This window comes from Eurosta solidaginis, chromosome 3 (assembly GCF_040869045.1).
Source record: "Eurosta solidaginis isolate ZX-2024a chromosome 3, ASM4086904v1, whole genome shotgun sequence".
NCBI classification, from domain to species: domain Eukaryota; kingdom Metazoa; phylum Arthropoda; class Insecta; order Diptera; family Tephritidae; genus Eurosta; species Eurosta solidaginis.
In genome coordinates, this window is record NC_090321.1 from 114,989,536 (window position 1) to 115,013,718 (window position 24,183).

The window sequence follows — 24,183 nt, forward strand, 5'->3', positions numbered from 1 at the left end:
ACCAGCCGCACCATTATCGTTGTTGGACTCATTTACCGCTACATTTTACGCACCTTGATTTACTATATTCTTATTCGCACCATTGCTCGCTCCGTTATGTGCACCGTTGATTGAGCCGTTATCTGAAGATATAGTCTCATCGTCGCTATCGGCAGTTACATGCTGTCTTCTTGGAAAGCTTCCTTCGGGAACGCCATTCCCAGGACAAAGTCCACGCGCTTCTGCCGAGAACTCACTCAGCCGTGCCGCTAAAGAAGCTTCAGCGCCGCTCGCATTTACACCCACTGCTGTGCGCCACGCTCTTGTTGCAACAGCGCATATTTCTCGGCATTTATTATTTCACTGGTTTTGTTCATCGTTTAAATTTGTTTTTTTACTTAACTTTTGCTTTGTGAATGTCAGGGTGGTTTCGCGCACCACTTCTGATGCAATATTATAGTGTACCCTACGCCATAACGTAATACCATAAGTATGTATTCCTTCCTACAATGGTATATTGTATTCCTACACAATGGATTTTTACAGCATTGCTTTTTTTAATTTTTTGAAAAGGGTTTTAATTGCAACGGTAAAGATGGGTTTGATGATGAATGAGGACAAAACGAAGTACCTTCTGTCATCGAGCAAAGAGTCAGCACATATGCGCCTTGGCAACCACGCTACCTTCGGCAGCCATAATTTCGAATAAGTAAAAGACTTCGTTTATTTGGGAACCAGCATCAACACTAGCAACAACATCAACTCAAAAATACAGCGAAGAATCACTCTTGCCAATAAATGCTACTTTGGACTAGGTAGGCAATTGAAAAGTAAAGTCCTCTCTCGGCAAACGAAAATCATATTCTTATCGTTCCCGTCCTGATATATAGTGCAGAAGCATGGACCATTACAACATCAGATGGAAAGGCTCTGGGAGTGTTCGAAAGAAAAGTTCTTCGAAAGATTTATGGACCTCTACGCGTTGGCGATGGCGAGTACCGAAGAAAATTTAACTATGAGTTTTACGAGCTATATTCAGACATCAACATAGTCCAGCGAATTAAAACGCAGAGGCTGCGCTGGCTAGGACATCTTATGCGAATGGAAGACGCCGCTCCTACCAAGAAAGTGTTTCTATCGGAACCCGCCTATGGAAGCAGATGTAGAGGGCGGTCCCCACTCCGTTGGAAGGAGCAGGTGGAAAACGATTTAAACTCCCTTGGTGTGGCCAATTGGCGCCGGTTGGCAGAGAGAAGGAGCAACTGGTGGGCCTTGTTGAACGGCCATAATCGTTTAAACGGTTAAGCGCCAATTAAGTAAAATGTTTCCCGTCAAGCAAATAACACCCAGGAATTGATTTGTTATACTATGAATGCATATTTATATGTTTGTGACTAAAAGCACGCAATTTAAAATTTTTCAATGGTTACTCCACATATGCAAAATCGGTATAATCTTTAAGGGCCAATTAAACTTCCTTAACCCTAACGCCATAGTCATAACCATATTTTTCCTTATCTATATCAAATTTGCATCAGTTATTGGTGCCTTAACCTAAAAATCGTGCAAATTTCATAAAAATTAAGAAAACGCAAAAAATTACAAACATACACCACAAAAAATAAGTATCTTAGTTAGAACATATCCAAAACAATAAATAAAATCTACAAAAAGTTAATAAATTATCCAACTCAAATATTTTTAGGTTATGGATATGGCGATAAACCAAAAATCAATTAGTTGGCTATGATATGCTTATTAGACTGTGCCGATTTATTAACCGATATCGCGCCATCGATTTTTCGATAGAATTTGGGCTCAGGAAAAATAAGTTCCACTACGCATTCCCAAAAAAATCATTTTCGAGCCTGCGAAATTTCATCGATTTTTGATGCATTTTTTTTTTTTTCATCTTCAAGCCTCCAAATCATTTGTTATGTATTTTTTTCGTGTCAATTGGGAAATGCAAGATTGGTAAATGCAGTTTTTTGGAAAAAAAATTCTTTTATGGAGATTTCGAAGAATTTTGGTGGAAAATCGGTTTTTTTCGCAGGCTGGAAAATTTTTTTTTTTTGGTATGCGTGTGGAATTTTTTTTTCCTGAGCCAAAATCCTATCGGAAAATCGATGGCGCGATATAGGTTAACTTTGGGCCATACAAATCGATCCACTCCAATGGTTATGGCTTTAGCGTTATGGTATGGCACCATTAATCCATTACCTTGATTTCCATATAAGGTTGATTCGATCAGCTGTTTTATCTGGTTATGGATAAGACACCATTAATTGGCCCTTTAATCAGATTTTTCCGCATTGATAGGTAGTGAACATTTGTGTGAATTTCAATATATTGGCATTTTATTAGTTAAAGTTATCACCCCAGTTTTAAAATTAGCAATAAATACAGTAAATACAAAGCGCGATATACCTCCGAAGAAATGTAAGCCGTGCTTTTCTTTCAATTTGCGTCGTGCTCCTTTTTAAATTTTTCTTACGAATTGGTGAGAAGGGACCTACATGTTTTACGCCGACTCGGAACGGCATCTGCAAAGCAGATGAACTTACACTGAGAAGCATTTCATGGCAGAAATACACTGGGAGTGTTTTTTCTAAATGTTTGATATTTCTTTGCCCGGGACTTGAACCCAGGATCTTTAGTGTGTTAAGCTGATCATGCTACCACCAAACCACTGAGGCCGACAATTAGCAATAATTATAAAAATATATACCCAGTGCAAGGTAATAATTTAAAGTTTAAGTTTAAAGACACTCCTTGTCCTCAGTAACAATAATACGAAGGTGGAAAGAAAGGATATTTTCAAAAAAAATTAAAGTTTGAAGTGGTTGTTATATTTTTGATTGGGCTGGTGTTCATAGAAAAAAAAAATTGTGTAAAGAGGTGTTTTGCGCAAATAAAATTGCGATTACCAAACCGGTGTACCACCTACCCAGGTAATTTTTTTAACTTCCGACCGCAAATGCAGAAAGGTGCTCTCCGGTTTCAGAGCGGCCCAAGTAAATTTTTCGAGGTTTTGTAAATATCTGTTGATGGACAACAAATTTTTTGATTTACGTCTTCGGAGTATTTCGTGACATTGTGGAATTCTTTAGTTCAATTCTGCTCGCGTTCCCTTTTGTGTTTTCTATTTGCCAATTTTTCTTGAAAGCAAACGTGAAACAAATAAGCATACACCAAGATGTAGCAACGAAAAATTGAAAATCAATGTTTACCATATAGTTTGGCAACTTAAATTGAGGTTATGTTGCGAATAGAGCGGAAGGCAGTAAAAGAAGGCACTGGATGAAGAACAGTGTTGCGTTCAATATTTGTACCAATATTGAAGACAAATGTAGAAAAAATAAATAAATACTTAAATATAAACATTTTCTCTTAACTACTGCAAAGAAGGTGTCCTTGATGCTATATTATCCTAAATTATCACAGTTTATGCTGTTGAAAAATGTAACTTGGATTTCTTTAAAGATTTTCGTAATACGGCCTTTAGTGATGTTTGTGTGAATGTGCTAATTTTGGGCGATCAGCTGTTAGTTGCGCTACTTGGTAAGGTTTACAACATTGTGAATCAAACTAAGTGTGATATCTTATCTATCAACTGCCTGACAGGATGTTCAATATGGCAACTTTTTAGCGTTTTGACAGGGTGTTCAATATGACGGCGCATAGGGACGGCTATCTTCAGCGGGTGATAGAAAGAGATACAGAATGAGACAGCGATAGTCAATTACAAATCAGGTGATCCAATCACTTTGGAATTTTGACGTCTATGCAGAAGATATGACACTTAGTTTCATTCACAAAGAGTTTGATTTCGATGGCCGTAAAGTAAGGAAGTGTCGCACTGGCGCGTAAAATAGAGTACCGAATATGACACGTGCTCCCTGTTCAAGCATTCAAATTAAGGCTGGGTACCACAGCGCTGTGCTGTGTTATTGTGATAACACTCAGTAATGTGCGACACGCACCCACATAGTTATCGACTAATTATAACACAACAGCACATTCGATGGTACAAAGCTGAATATGCATTGAAATGCAACTGGTAATGGCTCCTAACACAGTAAAACACTCGACAGCACAGAGAATGACACTCAGACTGTAATGGCTGAGCCGCAGTGAAGTTTCTCATATAGATACGTTCAACGAAATCTTATGTATTCCAGTAACATCACCACAATCAACCGAGATGTTGCGCTTATAAGTATGAAGGTAGTTTCAGACTTGGCAATTGAAATTTATTTCGCCTTACCCAATCACATACAACATTTAGCGAAGAACTGTTTTAAATATTCCCTCTATATGGGTGTGCGGCCACAGGGAACGCTCGTTGGCGACGCGTTGACACTGGCGTCGCGGTTAATATTTAGTCACTGAGAATGCTCGATTATAATGGGTATGCGGCCACTGGGGACGCTCGTTGGCGACGCGTTGACGCTGGCGTTGCGGTTAAAATTTAGTCACTGAGGACATACGATGATAGCGCTCTGTCGCTGCTGACGCTGGCATCGCGGTTAGTATTTAGTTGCTGAGGACGCTTGCGCAGCCTTAAGCGTTCAGTGACGGGGAAATGCACACACTCACTTACAGCTCAGTCTGCTACTACGTAGGGTGATGATGTCTCGTGTTGGAAAAACTTCCTCACACGAGCTATCGCCGCCCGTCCGTAGATCCGATTTACGTTCACAATGCCTGGTTATACCGTTTTTTGGCGTTATTGGCCTGCAGCGATAACGGGTCGCCACACGGTCGACTGTGATGAATCGACGGAACGCAGCCTTAAGCGTTCAGTAACGGGGAAACCCACACACTCACTTACAGCTCAGTCTGCGTTTACGTAGGGTGATGATGTCTCGTGTTGAAGAAACCTCTTTACTCGAGCTATCGCATCCCGTCCGCAGATCCGATTTTGGCTCACAGTACCGGGTTATACCGTTTGTTGGCGTCGCTGGCCCTGCAGCAAACACGGGTCGCCTCACAGTCGGCAGTGATGAGTCGGCGGAGCGCAGCCTTAAGCGTTCAGTGACGAGAAGCCCACACACCCACTTACAACTCAGTCTGCGTCTACGTAGGGTTATGATCTGTCGTGTTGAAGAGACCTCCTTACACGAGCTATCGCCTCCGTCCGTAGATCCGACTTATACTCAGCGTGCCGGGGTATACCGATGTTGGTGTCGCTGGGTGGCGTCGGCGTTGATGACTCTGCCGCTGGTACTGTTGACTGACTGGGTCGACGTCGGCGTGGCTTTATGTGATAACTGTACTCACTCGCGTCAGTATATCGGTTCACGGGTGGCGCAACGAACTATCCGTCACTTGCCACTTTCACGGCTCTGTACTCACTATATTCTTGCTGTGGTCGTTGCTTTTATAGAATTGCCTACTCGTAATAAATGTGTTGATGATTTTAGTTTGCTCGCCGACGTGTTGTTTCGGTCATGTGTCGATAGAAGCTATAGTTGTTGTTGTCGCATGGTTTGGGTATATTGTTGTTTGATGTTGCTGTTGAAGTTGATATGGCCTAGTCTATTGCGTGTTGTATTCGTGTGTTTGCCTTGCTGTAGGCATGATATGTTTATTGTGTGATCGTTTTGCTGGCTTCGTCAGCATCATGTTGCGGTGCTAATTTCGTATGTTGCTGGCTTCGCTCAGCAGTATGTTGTGTGTTGTTATGACAATGTTGTGTGGGCCAAATTTGTTGGCAATATTTGGTCATCACACTACTTTTTATGTCAGATGGCGCCAGTGTAACTCAGTTCGCCGTTTTCCATAAAAATACATGCAATCTACTTAAGATTGAGTTAAACTCATTTATGTATATTAATAACTGCGTATGTGATGGGACTTTAAGTGCACATACATACATAGTATTACGTGTGTTGATTGCATTCATAATCTTGCCTATTGTTCTATTTAAACAAAAGTTGTGGTTATATAATGTAGACTTCCTAAACACATACATATATTAGTAAACATAGCTCTAATTTTTAAGTAGCTTTTTCTTGTCCACAGATTAATTATAGCCGGCAATACAAAAATAACCCTGCAAAAATCGTGTGACCAACAACGCACACAGCCACACGAATTCTTGACAGGGGTGACGATTTGGAATGAAAAATTGTGCAAATGAAATAGCATGCTGACAAATTTTGCTTTCCCACAATGTATCGTGCTCTCTCGCACCTATTATTTTCATAGGGATAACAAAATATGTCATTTTTGCGCCATTTCTAATTCTACAGAAAAGTGGAAATTTTTTTCAATTTGTGTGATTTACATTTTGCAGAAATTAATATACGCATTCTTTAATATTTTTTGGTCTACTAAAGTGTGTTTTAGCAAAAAAAACTCATATCAATGTGTGCATGTTTATAAAGAAAGAAAGTGAAATATGTAATTGCATAGTATAAATAATCGTGAGCAATTCTAATGCAGAATAGTAAATTTTGATTTCCACATACATACAAGAAAAAAATTCTTGTTACCATTAAGATTTATTATCCAAAATTGAAAAAAAAAGATTAGAAAATTCGGTGTAAAAAAACGGCTATGTGTGCAATAATATAGCCTCTCTTGTTGAGATACCCCTCCATGGTCTCCATTAATTATTGTGACGGAGGTGTGTTTGCAGCAGCAAAGTGAACTCAAACAGTGTAGGTCGTGGTGGTTGTTGTTCGTGGTCCGCATCAACTGGACCAGGTGGGGCAATGACGCCACATCCAGTTATACCAAGGTATATACCACAACAGCAACCGGGTAATGCAAGGCCACGATAGCAGCAGCAACAACCTCCCAAGGCTGGCTATCATCGTTGATTTATAAAAAAAACAGTGTTGTTCATCTTTAATGCTTAAATATTTCCTCTGTTGAAACAGTTTCTATAATTCACTGTTCAACAAAAGCAGCAGCCAGCGTATGCTACCACCGAACAGCTGATAACAAAAACTTGGATGCACAGCAGTTTAAAGCCAAAATGGAAGTTGAGGAAATATCTGAAAATAAGGTAAATATATGTTTCGCGTTATTAACAAAATCGCCCTAAATTTTATGAATTAACAGATCGCTACGAACGACAAAGCACCCGAACGTGTGATCAAAGAAAGCACTACAGAAATTATTGCCGGCGGGGCCGTATTCTACAATCCAGTACAAGAATTTAATCGTGATTTAAGTATTTCAGTACTTAATGTATACTCAAAGCGGTTGATAAGAGAGCGGGAAGCGGCGGCGCATAAAAATCCACAAAATACAAAGGAAAGCAAGCAATGCTAATGACAAGAAACCATACACGGCTGGTGGTGTAAAATACGACGATGGACTGCGAATATTGGAAACGCTTGCTGCAACAGGTTTACGTAGCATAAGTTATGCAAAAGAAGTAGCAGGCGTGCGTGAAATTGTTGCAAATGATCTATCTAAGGTGGCAGTAGATTCCATTAGCGTAAATATGCGACACAATGGAGTGGAACATTTAATTGTGCCAAGCGAAGGGGATGCAATGTAGGTTTGATATACGAATCAATAGCTAGTGATTTAACTGTAATAATCAATAATAAAATTCGCAATAGGACTCTCATGTACCTTTCAACTTCATATGAGAAGCGTTTCGATGTTATAGACCTAAATCCTTATGGTTGTCCGAATCGCTTTCTGGATGGCGCTATACAATCACTGACGAGTGGGGGTTCATTACTTGTAACTGCGAATGATATGGCTGTGCTGGCAGGCAATACGCCTGAAGCCTGCAATGCCAAATATAGTTCTGTGCCTTTGCGTATGAAATGCTGCCATGAGATGGGATTGCGTATACTATTGCATTGCATTGAAACGCACTCTAATCGTTATGGAAAATATATTGAGCCACTTTTGAGCATTTCTGCAAATTTTTATATACCCGTATTTGTGCGTATGCATAGTAGTCAAGCGAAATGTAAATATAGCATGAGGTTGGTATACAGCATTTTGGTCTTTTACCACAATCCAATTACTTACCATATCTTTATATTATGAACACAGCAAACAATGAATGGTATTTCAATGCACTGGTTGTGATACCTATACGCTAGAGCCTATGTGTATTGTAAAAAGCAAGATCTCAGATAAAGGCAATGCGGAAGTATAATTCGGTATACCAACTGGACCAAATGTTAATACAAATTGTGCGCATTGCGGTGATAAACATCATGTAAGTTTCAACTATCCCACTTAAGTATTTAAACCCGAATAAATCAAATTATTTCCTTCTTACTTAATTGGTGCTTAACCGTTTAAACGGTTATGTCCGTTCAAAAAGGCGCGTCAGTCGCTTTTTCAGAGGGTTAACTGGCACCAATTGTTCGCACCAAATTGTTTCTTATATTCCCAAATATAGATGGGCGGTCCACTTTGGTCGCATCCCATACATGATCCAACGTTTGTTGAAGAATTGCTACAAATCATAGAAGAAAAACCGCTAAGTGATTTGGACACACAACGTCGTTTAAAAGGTGTGTTATCGGCGGTATGCCTGAATTTGTATTGGGTACATGAGTTTTTATGTAAAAAATATTCATCATATCCAACATCAATACCTCGCATTCAATTGTGGACGCTGTACGCACTACATTGGGTTCACGTAACATGGACAAGCATATTGTTGATTCCAGTGGTAAGGCCACAATTTCAAATGATGGGGCAACCATTAAGAAACTATTGGATAAAATAATAACACAACGTAGCGTGCTCAAGTGGTATAAGATTATCTGGAAAAGATATTTCGTAACGAAAACCCTGGAAGATTACCGCGCCTTGTCTGCTGTGGTTCAACAAAATATAACTTGGGTGTTTGTTGCTCTTTTTCAATTTTCCTGAATACAAATGTCTGGATTGGAAAAATTTCAAGCAAATAAAGCTTGGCGTGCAAAAGTCAAGAAATTACTTGTCATGCAACGGTAAATGCTTATAAATATATCATTAAAATTGTATGCTTGTTTATGATGAGCCATTCGAGTGAGCATGGAGATGGATGTTTTAAATACTGTAGAGTAAATTGGCTTACTATATAAGAATTTGAAATTTTTCCAAATCTTTGACTAAAAAGTAGCTACTAGCTTGTAGAACTTTATTACTTTACTTTTAAAAAGATAAATCACTTTAGCATGGTAATATATACCTATTATTAAAAATTAATACAAACAATATCTTCAACATTTTTTTCTCGATTCACGAACACATTTAGAAAGGCTACAACGCCTGCTAAAGAGCCGGTATCTTGCCAACGCTTTAGCTTGGATTTAGAGGAGGATCTACAAACTTTGCTAGAAGCACGCGCAGCTCCTCGTGTAGCGAATGTGGATCAACACGAAAGTAACGTTGCTGTTAGCGGAAATGCAATGAACAAAATATTTGAAATGGAGGATGAAAATAAATCCAACAATGCAAACACTATAAAAAGGATTCCTTATAATTTTTCAACTAAGGCATCTTGTGACGAAACTATATTCGAATGCCAATAGCAACGTACGTCTGATGAAAGTTGTATGGGTTTGGAAAAAATGTGTGATAAAACAGCATCCGATCCTGACAGCACACTATTTAAGTACATACATAGCGAGAACAAGGATATGGTTAAAGAAGATGCTAAAAAGCGCAGCGCCGATGGAAACTATATTAAAATCCCTTGTAAACAAGGTAAGTGAATATACAACATATTGAAAGTTGATAAGATTGCGTGGTATAAATTTAATAATATAATCTTAGAACTACAAGAAATAGATGAAGAAGCACAATCACTGCAACGTCTATTGCATGACTTATGCGTACAGGAGCAGCATCAATTGGATAATGAAACTCCTTTAAAAAGTATTGATGTAACACTCCTAGAAGATATTGAAGCGCCATCTAAAATGTGGGACTCCACAATAGTGGGCGATACCACTTTACACACTTCACCTTTGAAAATGGTGAGACTTCTCAGACCATCTACTATACTAGAGGAAAATTGCGAAGATCAGTCTAATAGTTCTTTGGGTGGTGAGGATGCATCATCACACATAAGCTTTCAAAAGTTGGTGTCATGTGGGGACACATTGCAAGCGGGGCATACATTTTGTATATCGGGGTTGATTCTGGATAGGTAAGAGTTTAACCTCTTACAGTATCCAGAACGAAGTTGAGCTAGAGTGACTCGCTTTTCTCTGGGAGTATGCGTTCCTCTTCCGCGAGGTTTGGATACTTTTCTTTGAGTACTGGATTCACCGGGCAATTCCTAGCATAAAGGTCCGACGCTTGTTTATGGAGTTCACCAAGGACCTGCTTGTGTTTTTTCGCTTCATACGGCTGGGTTCTCAGGAGCCGTATTTCCTCAAAATGCTTACGGAGATGACTCCTTAGGCCCCTAGGCGGTGCTGGTTGACCAATCAGATGTCTGTTGGGATGCTCAGGTTTCTGGGTATTCAACAGGAACTGTTTGGTCAGCATCTCGTTTCTCTTCCTGATGGGGAGTATTCTCGCCTCATTATGCAGATGGTGTTCTGGGGACATAAGAAGACAGCCCGTGGCAATTCTGAGAGCAGTATTTTGGCAGGCCTGTAGCTTCTTCCAGTGGGTAATTTTTAGGCTTGGCGACCATATGGGTGACGCATAGCACTTAATCGGCTGGCTAATTGCTTGTGTGCGTTTTGAGCGTTTCTTTATACTTTCCCCAGGTACTGCCAGCGAGGGATTTGATGATTTTGGTACGACTCTGAATTCTCGGAACAATTGCGGCTGCGTGCTCACCAAAATGTAGATCCTGATGAAAGTCACACCCAAAATGTTAAGGTGTAAGACAGTCGGTAGGGTAATGTCATATGGTCGACATTTGGCGCGGCCATGTTTTAAATAAGATCACCGATGATTTAGTTGGTTACAATATCAGGTTTCGCGAGGCGACAAAACTGGAGAGATTGGGGAGATAGCTGTTTATTTTATTACAAAGCTCATCGGTGTAGGAAACAATAGCATAGGTGTAGTAGCAATAGTGACTCCTTCTGGTGGTAAAGGTAGCTAGTGATATGTAGAAGTTAAACAGAAATTTGATGAATATGAGTTTTTTTTTAAGTTATTGCAAAAAAGCGTTGAGGATTTTTAATATCTTACGAGGTACCTTCGTACATGTTTCTAAGAGTGAATAATGAGACCTATTCAAACTTCGCTATACTTTAACATACGATACTTTACCCCATTTTAACACAACTATCATTTATTGATTTTATTAAATTTTATAAAATGTTTCTTCCTCCACAGTTCCATTTCCGTATTGGATGGTAAATATGGCTTTCGCATTTTCTCCATCAATAACTGTGACAAGGTGGAAAAAATCTATGCGCGTAAATCGCAACATATCTTGGTCGAGCGTTTCTTCAATAGCTCTCTAGTGGTGATGGTGACAGCAGAGAAACCCAACTGTTTACAAATGTTACAATATATCAATTGCGTCTACGGCTCAAATACCCACAGTATATGAATGAATCGAACGCACCTAATTGTCTGCCCAACGGATAGTATACATATTTATCAAATCGAAAATATTGCATCAAACGAACTGGGTCTGAATACTGAAACCGTACACATATTCAAAATCGATGAGGAGGCTGTGATGATGGTATAGGGTGAGTTGTTGAATAACATACGAAAACCACTTTAACCCATCTATATATTTGCATTACAGCTAAAGCTTTACAAACAGCAAAAATTGCTGGCGCCAAGCAATTTGAAAAGGCAGTGAAGCATTCATCACACTGTACGGATGGTGTAAAGTTAGAAACTGCTGTTGTAACAGCTGCCACCGAAACAACGGTCATCTCTACTTCGTCGAGTAACGGCTCGTCCGACTATCTATCGAAGACAGTATAATCATATCTTTTGCCAACACAGGTTAGCGATGTGCTTGCACAGGAAAAGATTTCAATTGGAAAACAAAAACCAATTAAAAGAGTTTATTTATTATTAAAGTATTTACTTTTCTTTATATCAACAGTATTAATTTAAGTTGCAATATCACGTACATATATAATAAGGGATGTGATACGATTGCTGTCGGAATTAGATTTGAAACCAATCAATACTACTGCTAAGGGTTGTAGAATTATTGCTTGAATAATTAGATTTAGAACAATAATAAGTCTGACTTAATTACAAGTCGTACATTTTTAAATTCATCAATTACGACAGCAACCGGATTCTACGACACCTTTGAATATTCTTGATCTGAAAAAAGAGTAAACCTAATCTGAATTTCTACTAAGCTTTAAGTTGTAGATTATTCAAATAATTGGAGTTTTTTCTAAAGCTTAAAATTATTTTCTGCTCGCTTAGAAAAGATTTCAATTGGAAAACAAAAACCAATTAAGAGAGTTTATGTTATTATTAAAGTACTTACTTTTTTTTTATATCAATTGTATTAATTTAAGTTGCAATATCACGTAAATATATAATAAGGGATGTGATACGATTGCTGTCGGAATTATATTTGAAACCAATCAATACTCCTGCTATGGGTTGCAGAATTATTGCTTGAATGATTAGATTTAGAACAATAATAAGTCTGACTCAATTACTAGTCGTACATTTTTAAGTTCATCAATTACGACAGCAATCGGATTCCACAACACCTTTGAATATTCTTGATCTGAAAAAAAAGAGTAAATCTAATCTGAATTTCTAATTAGCTTTAAGTTGTAGATTTAAATTGATTCAAATAATTGGAGTTTTTTCTGAAGCTTAAAATTATTTTCTGTTCGCTTGGAAAAGATTTCAATTGGAAAATAAAAACCAATAAGGCGAGTTTATTTATTATTAAAATACTTACTTTTCTTTATATGAACTGTATTAATTTAAGTTACAATTTCATGTGCATATATAATAAGGGATGTCGTGATATGATTGCTGTTGGAATTAGATTTGAAACCAATCAATACTCCTGCTAAGGGTTGCAGAATTATTGCTTGAATGATTAGATTTAGAACAATAATAAGTCTGACTCAATTAATAGTCGTACATTTTTAAGTTCTTCAATTACGACAGCAATCGGATCCACGACACCTTTGAATATTCTTGATCTGAATTTCTACTAAGCTTTAAGTTGTAGATTATTCAAATAATTGGAGTTTTTTCTAAAGCTTAATATTATTTTTTTGCTCGCTTAGAAGAGATTGGAAAACAAAAACCAATTAAGCGAGTTTATTTATTATTAAAGTTCTTCTGTTTTATATGAACTGGATTAATATAAGTTCCAATTTCATGTACATATATAATAATATTGAAAATAATAAATATTGAAAATTAAATTTTTTTGGTTTATATTTTATTCATATGGCTGCTCCAGGTAAAGTAAATCTGCAGGTAAAATTCACGTTATATGGCGGTTATATAAATGGTAAAACCGCAGTAAAATTGATTGTTAAATGGCTCGAAAATGTAGAGTGAAATGACGGAAAAATGACCGCCATTTGACGAGCATTGTGACGTGTGTGAGCAGCACAGTGCTATGCTCACATCCTATAAGTGGGAGCGGAATGCACGATCACATTAATAGGAACGAAACGGAAAATTTGGTCACAAAAGTTCATCACGCCGATGCAAACGTGGCTATGAATATAACCGCTGCAGAAAGTCACAATGACCGTAAAATGACTAGTAAAATGACGTGGAGCGTTTTTGCAGGGTAACTATATTATTCTGTATTGCATCCTTACAAGACGGAGGTAACTACCCTACAAGAAACGCTGATAGTTTTACTAATACACTCACACTTGTACTTGACAATGCTGATCCTGCGATGACGTAAACATTGATAGTCAAATTTATGTATGTTCCTTTGTTCGCTCACGCATGTCCGCATGTTCCCAACGACAGCCTATAATCATGAAAAAGGACTCAAACTGGGAAAGCTTCGGACACCTGGTACAGAACAAAAGAACGTACAGCAGATACCATTATGCATGTGAGACAGATACATAATTCTCAACGGAATTTTATGTATGCGAGAACAGTTTATCCGATTTAATCATGTTGTGACTACTGACTGTCATATGACAATCAAATGATTATCACGGTTGTTTTGTTATTTTTTAAATTCCGCCATTTTCAACCGAAGAAAACCATATAAAAAATAAGTTTAAAAAATGAAAAAGAGAGCATTTCAAAGCTCCATGCTAAAAGAAAAGAATCGAAAATAATATTAAAAAACACCAAAAGCTGTCGGAATGTATGGGGCGCACTCAAAAATTTGATACCCGAAAAATAATAGTGGTTAGTGGTGATTCATTTTTAAATGTGTTTCCGCATGAATTTCTGAATTTAAATTGAACATTCTGAACTCGAATTCTTATAAAACTATTTATTTTCAACAAATAAAAAACACGTATGCTTTTATCACGTACAAAATTAAAAACGTAATGAAATAAAGTGAATAAAAAGCAAAAAGCATTGTTTCATTTTTGGCGGAATATAACAATGTTCAGTTATGATAGTATAACAGTCAAACCTGATATCTACAGTAAACTATCATTTATGACACTTTTTGATAGTTAGAGTGTCAGCACTGGTCCAGGAAAAGGAATGAGAGTGAGCAGTACGGCTATATACTTAATCAGTAGGCCATGTTGGTGTACAAGAAGGAGACAAAAACTCACACGTACACGGTTGTTTACATCACATTTGCGCAAGTTTCCTTAAGTTCGTGATAGAAAGTTTGTATGAGGCGCTGATCGTTAGGTTGGCATTGCTGACAATCAGATGATAGTCAGTATTCTTGTAGGGTAGTTCACCCACACATTCAAAGCTTTTTTCGCTCTCCACTAACGCATCGACATTTCATGCTGTCATCGAAATGACAGTTCATTAATTATTCCAGAAAACTTTGAAACGGAGAAAAAATATCATTGTTTACAACGAAAAATATCTTGTGCTTTTAGTTGTGACATGTGACGGAAATTAAAAATTTTGTTGCAGAGAACACCTTTTTGCGTTGGCGGCCTTCGCCCAAAATAATATTAAGTTAATTTTAGTTGTGACATGTGACGGAAATTAAAAATTTTGTTGCAGAGACAACATTAATTACAACAACATTATTTACTTTCTGATTTTCATTCATACGTATGTGCATTTTTAAATAATAAAAAAAAATGTTATATTATTCTAATAGATAGCATCTCCGCCGGGTTGCGATTCAGCTCAGAATATGCCAAAATCAGAGGAAATCTACAATTAAATGCAGATTCACGTGTCATTTGCCAAGGATACAAGGTAATTTACAACCAACATGCCTTGGAATACGGTACCAAACTGGTTGGATGTATTTCCCTAAACAAGGGGGGAACTAAGCATCTTGGTTTGCCAGTATTTGCTTCGGTAATTTATATCTATTTGTATTGATTAAAAATTGCAATAGTAGATAATGTAATGTGAATTAAAATTGAATAGGTAGCCAGAGCAAAAAAGGCAACTGATCGGCATGCAACTGTTATTTATGTGGCGCCACCGGGAGCTGCTGCTGCTATCCTAGAAAGATTAGAAGCAGAAATGTCTGATTGTTTGCATCACCAAAGGTGTGCCATTACATGATATGGTTCGCGATAAGCACGCTCTCTTAACGCAAACAAAATCGCATCTAGTCAGGCCCGATTGTCCAGGAATCATCGCGCCAGAAAGGGTAAGTAAATTGGCTACCATATTAAATAATTTGTCATGCTTTTGTTGATAATCAATTGAAGAATGCAAATACGACAGTTCGAAGTTCATGTGAAAACGAATTAATTTTTTTAATTAGCGTTTGGAGATAAAAATACACATGTATGTATGCATAGAACTGCATAGAAGGGGAGGAATTAATTAATTATTATCAGTAGATTTACAAGATTTTTGTAATTTTCCCTGCGTCGCAGTTGTCATTAAATTGCGTTAAGAGAGGACATCAACACCTTACTACCCACAGCCAGTTAAAATTTTAGTAAATTTTGCTCTTTTCATCACTGTTTCAAAACGTGGAAAGTTATTTATCGAGCATTCCATGGAGAATGGTACATTTTAGCAGACTTTCGCATTGGGGTCATTATTAATATTCAATCCCTAGAAGGTTTAATGTAGTCATATCAATAGTTCCCGAGATGGTGGGGCTAGTACCACAATGGTGCTTGTTACCGGAACGTGGATAGATAGATAATTTATTGAGAATTGCACAGTGACTTGCACATCTCCTTCACAGCACCTCATCCTAGCCGACTTCCTTGATGAATCCCAGTAGTGTTCTTGGCTTGAGGGATTAAATGTGGGAATGCTCTGGCCATGGTGAGCCCATAATCTTAGCCCTACGTCTTGAAATTGCGCCGCAATCTAGAAGGATATGGTCCGCCGTCTGCTGATCCATCACAAAATCTGTATGTGTTGTTCGATATTATACCCAGCTTTTGCATGTGACTCTTCAGTCAACAGTGTCTTGTAAGAATAGCCGTTAGGATTCTTAGGTTATCTTTTTGAGAAGCTTATTAATGCCCTATATCGAGTTGTGCTGTAACCCCCTACCAGTAACTTAGATTGACTCAGGCCTGGCATATTGCGCCAGTTTTCTCTCTTTTCCCTACCTTCTACTAATAGGGGCATTTATTGAGTGAGCCAACTGCCAGGAACGGCTCGGGATCGATGGGTCACGCAGTTGCTGCCTCTCTTTCCGGGTTGTCCGCCTGCTGTTGTTGTTGTAGCAGTTCTTCGTCCCATCCAATAGGTGCGACCGATCACAAATTGTCATCAATGTCTTCTAACGGGAGTCGAAGGAAACTTTCTGTTTCAACAGGGGTGGACCATAATGAGAGGAGTGTTAGAGGCGTTGGTTCCACAATACAGTTAAATAGATGGTTGGCGTCGTGTGGGGATACATTACAAGCAGGACAATGTTTTGTATGTCGGGGTTGATTCTGGATAGGTAAGAGTTTAACCTGTTACGTTATCCAGCTCGAAGTTGAGCTAGAGTGACTACTCTCGTTTCCCTAGGGAGAGTGCGTTCCTCCTCTGCTAGTTTTGTTCTCTGAGTACAGGAATCACCGGCATAGAGGTCCGACGCATGTTTGTGGACTTCACTGAAGACATGCTTGTGTTTTTTAGCTTCATACGGCTGTGTTCCAGGTGCCGTATTTCCTCATAATGTAATGAGGCCGTAAACAACAAGAGCCACAAAAGATTTATAAAAGTTACGAGGACGCTGGATTTTGAAATCTAGCCCAGAGCAACCTGTACGATGCAACCATCCCTTGCACGTGAAACACTGACAAGAGTATTTATTTTTTTAATTTAATTTATTTAATATTACGGCTGTTTAGGCCTACAACTTAAACTGCTAAGTACAATTCATTGTTATAATCACTTATTTCTATTGAATATGCTGTTGGAATGCCATGTGATTCCGATCAGCATATTTACTAGCGTGACAAAGGGACGAGTCTGGCAGCCACTCATTTAAGGAAGGTTGAAAAGGACGCGTTTCCAATCCTCCAGTGCTCCCAGCTTAAGGCAACAAAATTTGGAACTTATATTTTTCAATTATATTTGTATTTTAAGCTGTCGGAATGTATTAGTCTCCGATCAACACAGCTAAACATGTCTTTGGATGTTGGAAATTGAAAATAACGTGTATCCTATCACCCCTCAACTTTGTTTAGTAAAGACGCTGTCGGAATGCATGAAGATTCCGATTAGCACAGCTCAACATATAATGGGAGGTTGAAAAGACGTGTTTCCAATCCCCCCCGCTCCAACTTTTGTTTGGCCTTATTTTCGTTACGCATTATATAATTTTAATGCTGTCGGAATGCGAGTGATTCCGATCAGCAGCAGTAAATATCGGCTGAAAATACCGAATTCCAGCGAAATTAGTTGTTGGAACTGTCTGGAGTTACAGGTGGTGACCGATTTTCTTTTCCTTAGGGCCGGATGCATTGTATTTTGCTGCTTCCAATATTACCATTCCCTTTTCGCGCTCCAGTATCGGATATATCATGTAAAAAATAAGAGGAGAAAAACTTTATCTTATTGGAAGTGTTTTACAATGCTCCAATAAACTTTTTTTTAAAGTATTGAAGTTATTACTACCTTTTATGTGATTAGGAAGTTCATTGAAATATTTCAGGCCCTTATATATATGACCGTCCTAAAAAGATTATTTTCCGGCAAACGCAGCAAATTCATTTCTCAGGACCGGGGTCAGGAGAAGGACCCGGATTGGGGTCGATACCTTCCCGGAAGAGGAGAGTATGGCGCAGACCCGCTGCAAGGATCTGCTGGGAGGATGACAATTTGTGGGAGGGACGCAACAAATTAAAACACTGAGTCCGCCTGCTCATTACCCTCTACTCCCCTGTGGCCTAGGACCCACGGCAACAGTACTACGTTGTGTGCTCCTAATTGATTTAGCTTTTCTACGCACTGAAGGACCAGTGCTGACTTTATTTCGAACGCCGTAAATACCTTTAGTGGGGCCTGACTGCCTGACTGAGTATGGCAATTGTTTCTTTGGGGTATCAGCGTTGAAGGTTCAGCTTAGCGCTCTAACTTATGGCGAATACTTCCGCTTGAAAATGCTCGGATGTGCTTTTAGAGGTACTGATATTTTGGCTCTGGGTCCGAAAACTCAGGATCCGAAAACTCTGGATCCGATCCCCTCTGGCGTCTTCGAGCCATCTATATACCATACAATCTTGAGCAGACTAGTAATACATTGCACCCGCCCATACCTATACAGGCGTACCAAGAGACGGAGCAGCCCATTACATTTTGGCACAACCGGAGCACTGCTGGACATCCAATCTATATGAAAGCTATACATTCAAAAGTGTTTGTACCAGTGGCTGGTGCACACCGAACTGGACCAATGTATGCTATATTGATGCCTGTACAAATACCAAGCTATGTTTATGTGAATAATGTTACTTCTAATGTCCATTTGCACGGTTGATCACATACAGTACCTACGTTTATACAAGGTGGAATACCACACTGCCTACATGGCGATGTAGCCACCGATCACGTTGTTGTAAGAGATTAATTAAAATATGTTATTCATACACACTGATTCTTATATTTTCATTATCATTAAACTGTAGACTCATGACGGGTATTCTTACTGGACACTGCCTTCTGGCGTCACATGCCTTTAAATTAGGCTCGGTCAGTGATATGAGATGTAGGAAGTGCGGGTTGGAGGAAGAAACGATCGATTACGTTCTGTGCTCGTGCCCTGCGCTTGCCAGGCTAAGACTCCAGCTGACAGCTGTCAGATCTAGAAGCAGCAAGTGGCTTAAGTTCTAGGAAGCCTCTGGTATTTGTCAAGAGGACGGAGTTATTTTATAACATGTCCTGGTTGTTGATAGGGTTTTTGGCTTGGTCCTTAAAACAAACTTCTGGTAACACTACGGACTCATTCAGTATATGTGAGGTCCTCATGAACCAGCCAGTTCAACCTAACCTATATTTTGTTTTGATTTTTACTTTAGAATCAACCGTTTAAGTAAGCGATGTCAGCTAACTAAGCGCCTTCAAATGTAGACCCATAAGGAATATGGGGTCGCCAGAGCCTCGGCTGTTAAATAAACAGGATTCGCCACGGGTAGATGAGGTTCACAATTGGGTTGGAGAAGCTATATATTGCGCTGGCAACCCATTGAACGGGTTGCGCTACGCAACCCCCTGAACAAATTTGGTATTTTAATCGCCTCTTACGCAGGCATGTCTACCGCGGGTATACTCTAAGCCCCCTAACCCTCTGGAGCCATGAGAAGCGTTAGTGACCTTGGGTGTCCCAAGGCAAGTTCCGTCGTGTCTGGTGTTGTTGGGTGAGCGGCCAGGCAGCAGCGTGCAACAAATGCACCATTCAGGAGGATACCCTTGCTGAGTTCAGAATATCTGGGAAAGTTGGATGTACTGGTCGGATGCAGCAAACGAATATATTCTGTAATAGCATATGATCAACTTGGAGACAACGAAACGTTTATTTTCCTGTCCTGTGATTCTAGACCCTGCTGCTAAAGAAGGATAGGCGTAGTCACATCAATTCGTTCCCGGGTTAATCGGGGAAATCAGTTTTAGCATTACTTTGCACTTTGAAATTGGGATAATGATTTAAACAGTTGTTGTTGTTGTTGTTGTTGTTGTTGAATTAAACAGTCATCTGCATTTGTTTGTTTTTGTAGCACGTCTAATTTCCTTCGTAACATCAATCAATTATCCCTTGTTATAATGTTGTCTTCTCAATGAATGCAACAGCGAAGTATCTTCGGGTACCCTTGTGCCTTTGGCTTCTCAGAAAAGAGCTAATTGTGGAGCCCTATTTATAGAACACTTTTCGGGTTAAATATATTAAAAACTTTAATCTATCCTTACTGATATTAGTTTCTTTCTCATTCTAGGTAATTTGATTTTGACGATGTGCGCATAGCAATATTCCAAATATTCCAGCTGTGGCTGAAGGAAGAACATAAATTTGCTCACATTATAAGAAAACTGCGACTACTATCCCCCGCCTTTTTAGTACCACAGATAAGGCGCTAACAAGCATACTATGGGAAAGGGTTAATACCAAAGGATCAATATCACCAGTAAATCGACTTTGATAGCACGAATTGGGGCTTCCGGTATTATCCCTACAAAACTCGTATGGCTCTGCAAACTGATGTTGAACAACACCACCAGCGCAGGAAAAATTGGGCATCATCACGGAGCTTCGAAAGTTTCAGAAAGGGCACAGATATAAATAGACGATATTGTACTTAATTAGCTTGTACATATCAATATACACATATGTAAAGTTCACTAGAGTAATAAGGGAATAATTTAAACTAGGATAGCCTGTGGTCGAAATTCGACCAACGTATATTTTTTTCAAATCAGTCTATGCATCAAGTGTTGGAAATATAGCAAACTGGTCTAACTTACTTAACTTTTTCTTTAAAATTTTGAATTTGATCTAAGACCCTGTACTTTTTGAATGTATTTTCTTAAATTTTCTACAAACTTTTCTCGTGTAATTATAACGTTTTGGTATGGAGCTCCTTAAACAAAAATATAAAAATTATGTAAAATCAAATGAAGTTGACAGACTTATGGTGAAATTACTTGAAATTGAATTGAAAAATAGGGTTTTCCACCCGGAAGTTCCCCTTTGGCGCGCTACCGAAGTTAGTTTTGGGAGCTCGGTTCCTCAGTAGGCGTATATAACCCATATACATATATCGCCCATTTACTTCAATAGTGTCATAATTCAAAAAATACGAACTTTTAGTTAAAAACGAAGAAATTTGCTAAAGGAATTTAGCCTATTTCACGCCACCCGTTTAATTGTGTATAAATACATATATAATATGTAAGTGTGACACAAAACAAAAATTTCGAGTAGAATAGAGGATACCTTCATAAAAAATAAAATAAAAATATAAAAAAATTATGTAATGAGAAAGAAAGCAGAGTTTACTATAAAATGTTTAATTAAGAAAAAAATAAAGTACTTAAATTGCGAAAAAATTAAGTGAAGTGAACAAACAGTTCCATATAAAAAGTCAATAAGTGCACTTAGACTTTTTCCGGGGTTTGATGTGATCATTGTGGAAATATGAAGATTCTAATGTTCAGATATTTAATGTTGGGATTCCCATTGAGATCTATGCACGTAATTAATTTGTATTAAATTTGTAAACACTCCATTTCATGAATATATATGACCATATCTACCATAAAATATCGTCTGTGAAAAATACCATACCAAGATATAACAAAGCAGAATAAATTAGAAAGAAAAGAAAAACAAACATAAACATTATATATAAATATAAACGTAAACATATTTACTAAAATAAAATTGATTTGATAACTTTAAGCGACATAAAAAAATTAATAAATGGATATATAATCCAACAAAGTTAACCTAATAATAAATATTGTTCCCAAAGACGGCGCGCTTGTGCATAAAGGTTTTGGTCTTTGAAATTCGCATTAGAAAACTTAGATAATTGTTCCCAAAGATGGCGCGCTTGTGAACGAAAATAACTTACGATATTTGTATGAATTGTTCGAATTTACAAAAAACTTTTTCTATTAATTATAAACAAATAGAGTAATATTTGTTAACAAAAATAGGCCTATGCATTGCGGCTGATCAATACGAATCGGTTCACATAACTTTTATATGATTTTACGTATGCTAAGTATGCGAAACAGCCTGTCAATTGATTTTATGGAAATTTTGTTAGCGTATTAATATATAGATAGTGGGTAATATACTGACTATGCACGCTATGATGCCGGTTGCCGTTTTGACATAAAATCAAAGACGTTTTTGGGACGTTTTTTTGTTTCGTTTAATATACAACGTGAAATTTTCCGATTCAATCAAGTTGCAGTTAAATAATAATAAACCAATTTGAAATAAGAGAATATATAATAAAATAAAATAAGAACTAAAATAAATTAGCATAAAAGGCAATATAAAAAATTTAATGTTATATTTTTGTAACTTTTTTTTTCGTTCAGTATAAGACGTACTTTATCTAAAATGAGGATTAAATCTGCAAATGCAAAAACATTTTCGGGCAAATTTGCCATTAATTGTTATAAAAAAATTAGTTAGTTTCAACCAAAGTTAACTCATTATTTGTGATTTCATGTTTTTTTGAAAACAACTAAAATAAAAAACAAAGAATCTGTTAAATAAAGACTTATATATTTACGTTTAACTGAAATTTGCCACAAAAAATGGGCCGGTCAAAACTTAATTCTACTTGAGATTTTTTAGTACGCTACAAATTATTTTGGAACATTTTTTTAGGATTTTGGTAGAGACTATTATAGGTAAGCGGCTACAATGAGGAACCATGTTTGTATGTAGGTGAAACATTTGTGCTTTCGAATTTAGCCAGTATACATAAAATTTGAAATTCACATTAGAAAACTTAGACAATTGTTCCCAAAGATGGCGCGCTTGTGCATAAGGGTTTAGGTCTTTGAAATTCGCATTAGAAAACTTAGATAATTGTTCCCAAAGATGGCGCGCTTGTGCACGAAAATAACTTACGATATTTGTATGAATTGTTCGAATTTACAAAAAAATTTTTCTATTAATTATAAACAAATAGAGTAATATTTGTTAACAAAAATAGGCCTATGCACTGCGGCTGATCAATACGAATCGATTCATATAACTTTTATATGATTTTACGTATGCTAAGTATGCGAAACAGCCTGTCAATTGATTGTATGGAAATTTTGTTAGCGTATTAATATATAGATAGTGGGTAATATACTGACTATGCACGCTATGATGCCGGTTGCCGTTTTTCTCTAAAATCAAAGATGTTTTTGGGACGTTTTTTTGTTTCGTTTAATATACAACGTGAAATTTTCCGATTCAGTCAAGTTGCAGTTAAATAATAATAAACCAATTTGAAATAAGAGAATATATAATAAAATAAAATAAGAACTAAAATAAATTAGCATAAAAGGCAATATAAAAAATTTAATGTTATATTTTTGTAACTTTTTTTTCGTTCAGTATAAGACGTACTTTATCTAAAATGAGGATTAAATCTGCAAATGCAAAAACATTTTCGGGCAAATTTGCCATTAATTGTTATAAAAAAATTAGTTAGTTTCAACTAAAGTTAACTCATTATTTGTGATTTCATGTTTTTTTGAAAACAACTAAAATAAAAAAGAAAGAATCTGTTAAATAAAGACTTATGTATTTACGTTTAAGTGAAATTTGCCACAAAAAATGGGCCGGTCAAAAATTAATTCTACTTGAGATTTTTTAGTACGCTACAAATTATTTTGGAACATTTTTTTAGGATTTTGGTAGAGACTATTATAGGTAAGCGGCTACAATGGGGAACCATGTTTGTATGTAGGTGAAACATTTGTGCTTTCGAATTTAGCCAGTATACATAAAATTTGAAATTCACATTAGAAAACTTAGACAATTGTTCCCAAAGATGGCGCGCTTGTGCATAAAGGTTTAGGTCTTTGAAATTCGCATTAGAAAACTTAAATAATTGTTCTCAAAGATGGCGCGCTTGTGCACGAAAATGACTTACGATATTTGTATGAATTGTTCGAATTTACAAAAAACTTTTTCTATTAATTATAAGCAAATAGAGTAATATTTGTTAACAAAAATAGGCCTATGTACCGCGG

At 37.4% G+C, this 24,183-nt stretch overlaps 1 pseudogene; it reads left to right on the forward strand.

Moving 5' to 3' along the window:
* Positions 1-2,282: 2,282 nt before the first annotated feature.
* Positions 2,283-13,291, forward strand: LOC137244241 (tRNA (guanine(26)-N(2))-dimethyltransferase-like; annotated as a pseudogene).
* Positions 13,292-24,183: the final 10,892 nt, after the last annotated feature.